Source organism: Octodon degus, unplaced genomic scaffold (assembly GCF_000260255.1).
Source record: "Octodon degus isolate 3935 unplaced genomic scaffold, OctDeg1.0 scaffold00059, whole genome shotgun sequence".
In the NCBI taxonomy this organism is placed as follows: Eukaryota; Metazoa; Chordata; class Mammalia; order Rodentia; family Octodontidae; genus Octodon; species Octodon degus.
The window spans coordinates 8,345,082-8,355,398 of NW_004524635.1; positions in this window are offsets into that span (position 1 = coordinate 8,345,082).

Below are 10,317 nucleotides of genomic sequence, written 5' to 3' on the forward strand. Positions count from 1 at the left end.
AACAAAACAAAAAAAAATCCAAGAGATTACAAAAAAAGAAAAGAAGAAGTAATTGAAGTTCTGATTATTCATTTTTATTACTGATTATCTCAGATTTCCTGTAAGGAGTGAAGAAAAACTATGCCTGAAACCAAACTGGATGACTCAAAACAATTGGAATCCATTCTTAAACACATGCATTGGAGTTCCTAGGTATAAGAAGCCATGTGTGCAGTTCACTTCTTCACATTAACTACTGTGTCAATTACTTGTCTAGTAAAGGGAGCTACAAAGGGGCTAACCTGAAGATTACATAGATAGCCACTGTCTGTAGCAACTCTCTAGAACCTAGCATCATAAAAAATCGTGATAATGGGGATAGTATGTCACTGGATATTATTTCACCAATTAAATTATTGGTATCTAGTATTATTAATAAAAAACAGCTTGCAGGGGCTGGTGAGATGGCTCAGTGGTCTAAAGCACCTACTTAGAACAAGTTTAGCAAAGCACAGGGACCGCGGTTCAATCCCCCAGCACCACATGCCAGTCAGCCCTGCCCCCTTGTGGGATGAGCTGGCCACACACACACACACACACACACACACACACACACACACAAATAAATAAAATTTAAAAAAAAATAAAAAACAGCTTGCAGTCATAATTTGAGATTTTAAAATTCTCTGCAGACAATGCATTGCTTACTGTGTGCCTCTGGAGCACTTCCAGTACCCCACCAGCTTCTCTTCACTGCCAGAGTTTAGGTAAATGTCCTGCATTTTATTTCTCTTCTGTCCTTCAGCTGATAGTTCTACTTACACAAAAGTACAGCATGCTTTTGATCTTCACTGAATATACTAGGATTTTGAGAGCAGAGATTGCATCTCTCCCTTCTTCACATCATTTCTGCCATAAATGCAATTTAATGAGTAAACTAATGTATACAAGATTCACAATTTTTTTCTTAATTGTACACAGAGACTTGGATAATGTGCCATGCCAATTTTGTTTTAAAATATTTATTTAATATTAGGAGTTGGAGATAACAGAGAGGCTGGGGAAAAAAAGTCAGACATAAAGCAAGTCCATACTCCATGACTCTATTGAAATAAATTACAGAAGCTGGGAAATTTCTAAGATGCCACGTGATGTTACTAATAGTTCCGAGGAAAGCGAAGCTGCTGTGCTGTGGGCCAGAGGTAGCCAAGCAATGTTTGTGAAGTCTTCGCTATTTTCTATTTCTTAATCTGGATGCTAGCTGGACCATTGTATTCACTTTGAAGAAATTCCCCACCCTGACCATTTGGATTTGTGAACTTTTCAATAATATAGTATACTTCAAGAAAAGGATTCCCTTTTAAAAAATATCATAGAAAATGTATTAGGTATGACACAGGATAATACCTTTGGCTGCATATAGGAAAGAGATGATCAGTGCCTATCCACAGTTAGGTACACATATAATTTCTCTAAACTCCCACAACCCTCAAAGACAGAGTTTTGTTAACTTTTTTAGACTATTGTGGCTCTAGGGATCAAATGCAGAAACTTGCACTTGCCAGGTAGACACTCATGCTGCTGCTGAGCTACTTCCCAGGCTTACTATCAAACCATTAATCACTCTTTTCGCTATACTTTGGTCTCCTGTTCTCACATCACTTTCCTGGGTATACCAGGCCCTTTTCAAAATACTGGTAGCAATGCTTTCTCTTTCAAACATCCTGATAAACACACGAAAATTTTCTCACCTTAACTCCAAACCAAGTCAGTAGATTCCTCACAAGTGTCCAGACTCCCTGACGTTTATCACCAGTGGGTGACGGCCTTGGGCGATGACTCCCTCTGGGGTCCCTTTCTACTTCATTCTTATCCCTGAAGACTGTGCAAGCCCCTTGCAGCCCACAAATCATACTCTTTCCTAAAAGAGGATAAGCCATGAAGAACCACAAGCTGAGAGGGCAAATGTTCACGATCGTGAAGTGGAAAGGCATCTCAGGATGAGATAAAAGTGGAAGAGAAGAGACAGGTGAACAGTCATGTGTCACAGACTTGCTGTAAGTTAACACACTAGTAACAGGAAAAATATCATTTATTACAGTTCTCAGAATCTAATGATGTTAACCACAAGAGCAAGGCCAATGGTGTCTGCTATTTACTGAAAGTCTATACTGGATTCAAGACTCATTTTCCTTGAGTCTCACACTAAGGCAATGGTGTTGATGTTTTCATCTCTGTTTTACAATGAAATAACTGAGATGCAACGATGTTTTAATCTAGTCTTTGTGTGAAATTCCCTTTTTCCTGCATCATATGACAAATAGAATAAAAGAAAAGGGAAGATATCTCTCTCCTACAATGAAGCCCAAACCCTAGAGTCTGTGTGAGCAGCAGCAGTAGGCCACTCGGGAGTAGTCTTTGTTGAAATAATGGAGACAATCAGTGATTTTACTTATTTTAGTACTTACCATATTTTATTAAAATTGTTTGGGTTACCTGATACTTATATTTAAAAAGTTTTGCAGTGTTTGCTGCTGGATTTTATTCACTTAAGTATCTGTAGAATCTTCAGGGTGTCAAGGATATCAATCTGGAAAATGTTGCAAGAAATAATTCTTGACACTTTCTTCTATTAGCAAACAAAATTAGGGACCATTCTCCACATTCCATCTACTCCTCACTGAGTTGAAAATTGCCATGTTCTTATAGTCTCCTATCAAATTGAAATGGGGACCTCCAAAACCAGTGACCCAAATTTAATGGCAAAGATCTTCAAATTCTTTGTCGAACTTCTAGATGGCTCTTTTCTAGGAATTTCTTTTTGATATTGTGTTATTTTTAGGGGACAAGTATAATGTATTCAACATTTTTGTAATATCTCAAGTCCATATTACTTCTTTTTCATTGTTGTTTTGTTTTAAGTGTAATTGTTCTATGATTTCGAAGTTTTAGAAAATATTTTGCAATTTAGATAAATGCAAAAATACTGAAGAGATTTTGAGGGATTTTTAAAATTTATTGTATGGTTTTTAAAACAAAAGATGAGCAGTCTTATATGAGAATCATTTCCACAAAAATATATTAGTAGCCATGGATTGATATTATACAGGTTGTGTTCAAATACAAAAAAGACACTTTTATTAACAAAAATAATCAATAGTACCCTAGAGAAGTGGCTGCTGCTGCTGATTGTCTTCTCATGATTAGACAAGGGTAAAAATAAAGTGACTTCTTAAAAAATCCTTCAGAGTTTTTATTCAAAAGTAAAATTCAACACAATTTTATTATAGGGTAAATTTAGTGGAAAGAATGGGGGAGCCTGCCCTTTAGCTCAGGTGTTTAAGTGCCTGCTGAAACAAAGCAGTCAGGCTCAGGATGCTGTGGTTCGATCCCCTCATCCTCAAGTCAAACCAGACCTGCTCTGAAGGCATCCTGAGTGCCCCCCCCCAAAAAAAAGAATGATTAGCTATAAATTATCTTTGCAATTATATCTTAATACTGGCTAGGGAAGCTTAGTTTTAGAAAGCAATACCACTAGCACATATACAGATTTGGTTGAGTGGATTTATGTAATCAAACTCTCAAATGCAAAATATCATGACCAAAGTGATGCAGAGAAACTCCTCGGACAATGGAGATGCATTCTGTGTTTTGGTGCCCGACTGTGGAGTAAGAGTGGGCATAGTAGTACAATTCTTTTCATGATTTTTTCTGATCTGTCCTCATCAACTAGTGGAAGAATGAAAGAGGTTATAGTTATGTTACCAACTAGTACCATCATCTAAAAATGTGTTCTTTTCCAAATGTATTTGACTCGGAGGCAACAGTAAATCGAAGAGCTATGCTGAACAAGGATCTTTTGCTAGCAAACAAAAGAAATTCTTCATTCTACAGGACATACATACAAAAATGTTCTTTCTCACCTTGGCTTTATGAAGAATCATGAAGTTTATTTGAGACATGGAGTAGTTACAGGTAACAATCTGCTTGCATATAAAGCTAAGGGGAAAAGATTTTTAGAATTCATTTTAGCTCTGAGACTATGCAGATGCACAAATGAAAGAGAGATATTAGTGCCATTTAAACAAAATATATGAACAAGAGTGTAAAATGCTCCCTAATTTTAGGGTGGTTTTACCTCTGGAAACACAAGTAAATAAATATATAAAATAAAAGAATTATTAGTATTACATATTATCAGTAACATTCAATAACATCTTCAATATGCTGTCTTTAGCGATCCACAGCTGAATGTTTTGTGAGTTCAGATCAAGTAAGCAGGGACCCCACTTTATAGGATCAGGTGTCAAATGCAGTTCTGGAAATTATCCTTTCCCTAGTTTCTCACTAATAATCATGCAGTAGTATCATACTATTAGGACCACTCTGCAGACGCCAAGTAGTTTGTCAACCTAGAATGTACGGAATCTTTATTTTGTGAGAGTAGAAGGAACTTTTTAATAAGAATCTTATCTAATGAATCTCTTCCTTAGAGTTCTATCCCTGGTATATTTAGTCCACAGACATTTATTGAAACTGAGAATGCTAGATACTACTATAGATACTTGTTTCATCTTTGTTAAGAAAAACCTCACTAGGGGCCAGTGAGATAGCTCAGCAGTCTAAGGTGCTTACTTAGACAAGCTTAAGTAGGTATGCAGGGACTGCAGTTTGATCCCCGGCACCACATGCTGTGCCAGCCACACAGCAAGGGTGGGCTGAGCAAGTCACAAAAAGGAAAAAAAAAAAAAAGAAAGTGGATTTATGTAATCAAACTCTCAAATGCAAAATATCATGACCAAAGTGATGCAGAGAAACTTGGATCTAAACTGTTTTAAAGTTATATCCTAGGGTTTTTTTTTGTTTGTTTTTTTTTTTTTTTTTTTTTTTTGTTTTGTTTTGTTTTTTTGTTTTGGCGGGGGCCAGGGGCGGGCTCAGGATGTCTTCAGGGCAGGCCTGGTTTGTCTTCAGGATCTGAGGATCCAACCACAGCATTCTGAGCCTGACTGCTTTGTTTAAGCAGGCACTTAAACAACTGAGCTAAGGAGCAGGCCCCCAAAAGGGCAGAAGGATTATTTTTTTTTAGTTATATCCTAGGAAAGAGCTAAAGGTGAAAAACATTAAATATGATAATGTTATCATATAGAATGTTAGAAGGTGACAAACAATACAGTAAAAAGGAAAACAGGGCAAAAGGTACTCATTAATATTTAGGCTGATGCACAAGGAGAAACAAAACCACAAAAATAAAGCTACATAGTAAATCCATAGGAATATTTAGGTATGGTCCAGTTTCAAGAGGAATTATTTTTTAAAAATTTTCCAATGGGGGGTTGAAGACAATATCAACCAAAATACACCTTTTTTTATTTATAGGTCTATATAACTTTATCTCAGAGAATTCACAAGTGGAAAATTAAAGAAGGTTTATTTAGGTCTGTAATAGATTCATGTCATCCTGAACAAAGAAATTGTAATCTACTTGGTCAACTTTCATTTCTAACTGATGTGTTGGAAGAACCAAGATACCTTGGATTTCCTGACAGGTAGTTGAGTCTACAAGCCACTTAAACCAACAATCCTAGCAAGAGTCAAGCAAAAAGTTAGAAGTATCTGCTCAGTGCCACTTCTTGCATACTGATTTCCATAAGAAAACGGTTTTAGCTAGCTGTTTATGCAATATTCTTACAAAAAAAGACTCACCTCTAACTTTTAATTAGAGTAAAAATGCTGCTTGAACATAACATATTCCCTGAGATTTTTTTGTGTATGTCACCAAATCTCTTATACAACCACAAACCCTGACGCTCGCCTTCCTCAAACCTGTAATCCATGACTCTTACCGCCTGACCCAGGGACAATGAAGGTGCTCCCTTGGTAGAAGGCACAGGGGGTAGAGTGACCATTGAGTTTACTCTAATTTTTTAAAAACTGTCATATGGCGAGATAGTAGTGGGTTTCAATGCTGTCACCTATTCAGTTAGCCCAGATGAACTAGAATCACCATTTCAGTTATATCATAGCTCCGGGCAAGAACATGTCACCCTCTTTATTTCCAGCCTCCATCAAGCTGCTTAGGCAGATGCTGAATGTGGTCCTCCCTGCCACGTTGGGTAGAGTGGCCTTTGTGTGGGTTAATTGAGCCCCCACTCCATTTAATAGGCTGTTGAAATCTTATTGAAACAGAGCTAGTGCCGCAGGTTAAATACATTGCAGTGCTCTTGCTAATCCTCTCATTAACAGGGCTGGAAAGCCTGTTCCGAGCTGTGAGTTTGCATATATTATCAGGGAGCTCTTCACTCAAGTGCTATCAATAAAATGACAAAGCCAGTTTGCAAATAGTGGAATCAACAGTGACACAACGCTAGATACCTTTAAAAAAAATAAACAGCTTAATAACTGATAAATCTTATATTCACACTTGAGAAAAGAAAAAGATAAGCTGGGAAGAGATGTGTTTTGTTGGGTCAGATTTAAGACAGAAAAGCAACTGATGTCACCCCACTGCCAAGACTAGTGGGTGAAGTGGAACTAAAAAATGATGTTAATGAGCCCTAGAGACTGGAGCTGCACTTCGAAGTATCCTGTACGGCACAGTATCCTGGGGTGTTTTAATGAGTAAAAAATAAAATAAAATCCTATTCATGGCTGAAATAGGTAATATGGAAGACAGAAGGGCTGTTGGCTCATCTAGGAGAACAGTGCCAACCAACCCATTTTAGAAAGTATATGGTACCAGAGGCACCTCCTACATCAGAGGCTGCTCCTTGCCAGGAGGGAAGCTAGGAGCCAGGGACCTTGGGAAAGGGAGATGCCACCAGGTACACTAGACTGCCCCTCCTAAGCTTGCCTGTCCTACAAGAAAGCTGAAGAAGGATGTAGAGAGGCACCTACCAGTAAATAAAGAGGGAGTCAAAAAGGGGTTAAGGAGTGTGACTCAAATGTCTGATCTGCCAGTCACCCTTGGTGTTCAATGGAAAGACAAAGGCTTGCCCTATGATGACAAACAGCAACGTGAAACTCTTATGGCTAGGTAGATTTTGAATGTTTTAGGTAAAATGATGGCAACTACATGGAAAAAAGAAAAAGCCTTTCTAAGTTTCTCCTAAATGAATGGCAAGACTTCTATCTTCATTAAAGTTGAAAAGTAGCAGTCAATACCAGATGAGGAATAGTGATCAGTAGTACTGATGACTAACAGGGCTACTTTGCTGGACCTTGCCCTATTTATGTGGAAAGAACATACACTCGGGTCTGAAAACAAATGAAAGTCACTGGTCTAAATTTCCAACCTTTAGGAAGCATGCAATTTCAGAATTTTTGCTTTTTAAATATTGCATTGGTGGGGCCGGGGAGATGGCTCAGTAGGTTAAACGCTTGACTGGCAAATGCAAGGATCTGAGTTCAATTCCCAGTTCCACCAAAGGAAAAAAAAATATTACATTGGTGCAAGTATGCAAAATTCTGCTGCTGCTGAGTCATGTTTTGAAAGTATGTTGAGAAATTTTTTTCAATTAGATCAAGAATCTTTCTATTAAGTCCAGGCGTGGTGGTGCATGCCTCTAATCCCAGCACTAGGGAGGTAGAATACAGGAGGATCACTATGAGTTCTAACTGCAGAGTGAGACCCTGCACAAAAAGAGAATTATTCTATTGCTAACTGGCTACATGACTCTAATCAAATCATATCCTCTATCAGAATCTAATTGTCCTTGTGTTACACTGCAGGAGGTCTAAGATTTCTCCTAGCTCTCAAATTTTGTGATTAAAATAATAGGACATTCATGAATGAAATAACTAGTAGATTTTTTTCTTAAAAAATGGTCAATATAATTTCCCTCTGGTAATGATTGGAAGGTGGAAAGTAAATGTTCTTTCATAAGAACTTTACTTGTCTCATCGATGATCCATTCCCAGAAGAAAGGGCTAGGTTATAGTTTCCAAAAACAAGGCCTTCCCAAAATTTACCTTGAATGGTTTATTTATTATTATTTCAGACCTTAATTCTGAGACTTTCCAGCAATCAGAGCAGGCAATAGTCAAACAGACATTTCAAACAACTCCCATTCTGAATTTTATTTACGATCGTCTCACATTGTATATGAGACCAGATGCCAATCCTTAACCTGTAAGAATCTCAAACTAGCTCTTGCTTTCTTTTCTACTGCTATTGCCCAGCTTCCTGCTCTTCCTGCTGATCTTTCTTAATGTTTCTTTTGAGCCACAGAATTTTGTAATGACCAGTTTAGACACCTTATCAGTTTTCAACGTTGCTACCATTTGGAGGAGTGACTGAAGACCCTTTACCAACCACCCAAAGTTTTTGATAATCTGGCCCTTGCTTACTGTCTTATGCTCATTCTTTCTTAGAAACTCTAACACATCCACCACAGTGTCCCTGAGCTCCTGGCACAGTTCACATAATAACTTTTTTGATGTATTAATTGGAGACAAAATAAGTCACTCTTAAGTTTTCTATCAAACTCATTAGAATGTTAAATTCTTCAACACTCTAGAACATTACATTCTGGTAATTTTTTAAGTCAGTATATGAAATCATTCCTGAGATATTAGATAATGCATTTTTTTTTCAGAACCGGAGATTGAACTCAAGCCCTTGTGCTTGCCAGGGAAGCATTTATTCTACTGAGCCATCTCCCTGGCCCCTAGATAATGCATTTTATTCTGTTTCTAACAGCCTAGAAAGTGACAAACTCTTGTAGGTTGATGAATAATGACAGCATCATTATTTGTAGGTTGCTTGAAGGCACCTTGCAAAGAGTCTTGACCCAGCAGAGGATCAATAAAGACTTGTCAAATTAAATGGGATGATAGTCCAAAAATAATCTTAAATGACTCCTTGTAGGATCAAGCTGTTTGAAGAGGGTTATCCATTTTGAATCAGGATAATGACCTGGTGATTCAGGCTTTGATATCTTGGAATGCTCACATTAGATTTTTCTTTAGGAAACTATGTACATAGACAAATAGCTTTATATTAGAAAAGAGAAAAATCTAGGTTCTCAAGGTGGTCGATAGTATTTCCAGCTAGTTACTGACAAAACCAGGACTGGAATAGCCAGGTAGTCCTGATCTAGTTACAGCATGGCTCACAGATCAGAAGAATCAGGAGGGCCTGAGAGTCCATGTAAGAGGTTGTTAATAACGCACACTCTCAGGCCTCAGGCTAGACCTCTGGAGCCAGAATCTTCATTTTTAACATTTTTGGAGGAAGGTCTATATAACACCAGTTCAACCAGGTTCACACTGAAAAGTTGGAGAAGCTTTTCTCATAGATATTACTGTTAGATAAAATGACTTAAGTTTTCAGGGATGAAAACAGAGACAAGCATTGACAAAGATGCAGAGAAAATGGAAATTCTTCACACTACTTACAGATATGAAAATTAGTATAGCCATTATAATGAACAGTATGGAATCCCCTGAAACATTCAAAAATAACTAACATGTGCTGTAGCAATTCCACTACAGGGTATATATTCACAGGAAAAGAAACAAGTATGCCAAAGAAACATCTGCACGCCCATGTGTAAGTAGCACCAAGATATGAAATCAACCTAAGTAACTCTCAACAAGTGAATGAGTATATAAAATGAGATACATTTACTCAACAGAGTACTACTCAATCACTGAAAAGAAGGAAATCATGGTATTAACAACCACATGGATGAATTTGGAGATCATTGTCTCAAGTGAAATGAGCCAGGCACAGAAAGACAAATGCTGCATGATCTCACTCATTCATCAAATCTAAAAAGGTTGATTCCATGAAGGAAGAAAAGTAGAGTAGAGGTTACCAGAGGCCTGACTGAAGGGAGAGGGGAAATAAGGAGACGCTGAGCTGTGGACATAAGTACAGTTAGGTGAGAGTAATATTTTTTGAAATATACTCAGATTAAGTAAATTAAAGCCAGACACTTGACTAGTGATGCCTGGGGCTCGGTGTCATGGATGGTACTGGGTAAGGAAAGGTAGAAGAAGGAAGAGAAGTGAGGAATGACCACAAATGGCTACAGAATCTCTTTTTGATGTGATGATAATAAAAAGTGACTATGGCGGTGGTTGCACAGCTCAGTGATCAGATTAAACACTCCTAGGATTGTATTCCTTAGCTGGTTAAATAGTATAAGATGTGAAGTAAATCTCAATATCATGGGGGTTTTACTACAAATTAACAACACTCTAGAAAATTTAAAATATTTGCATCCATTAAATCCCACTGATAAATATAGTTTGATCAACCCACTGCTGTAAGAGATAGTGTAGGACAAACAGCAAACATCACAGAAAGCAATGAGCTGTTAGCATGCATTCTTA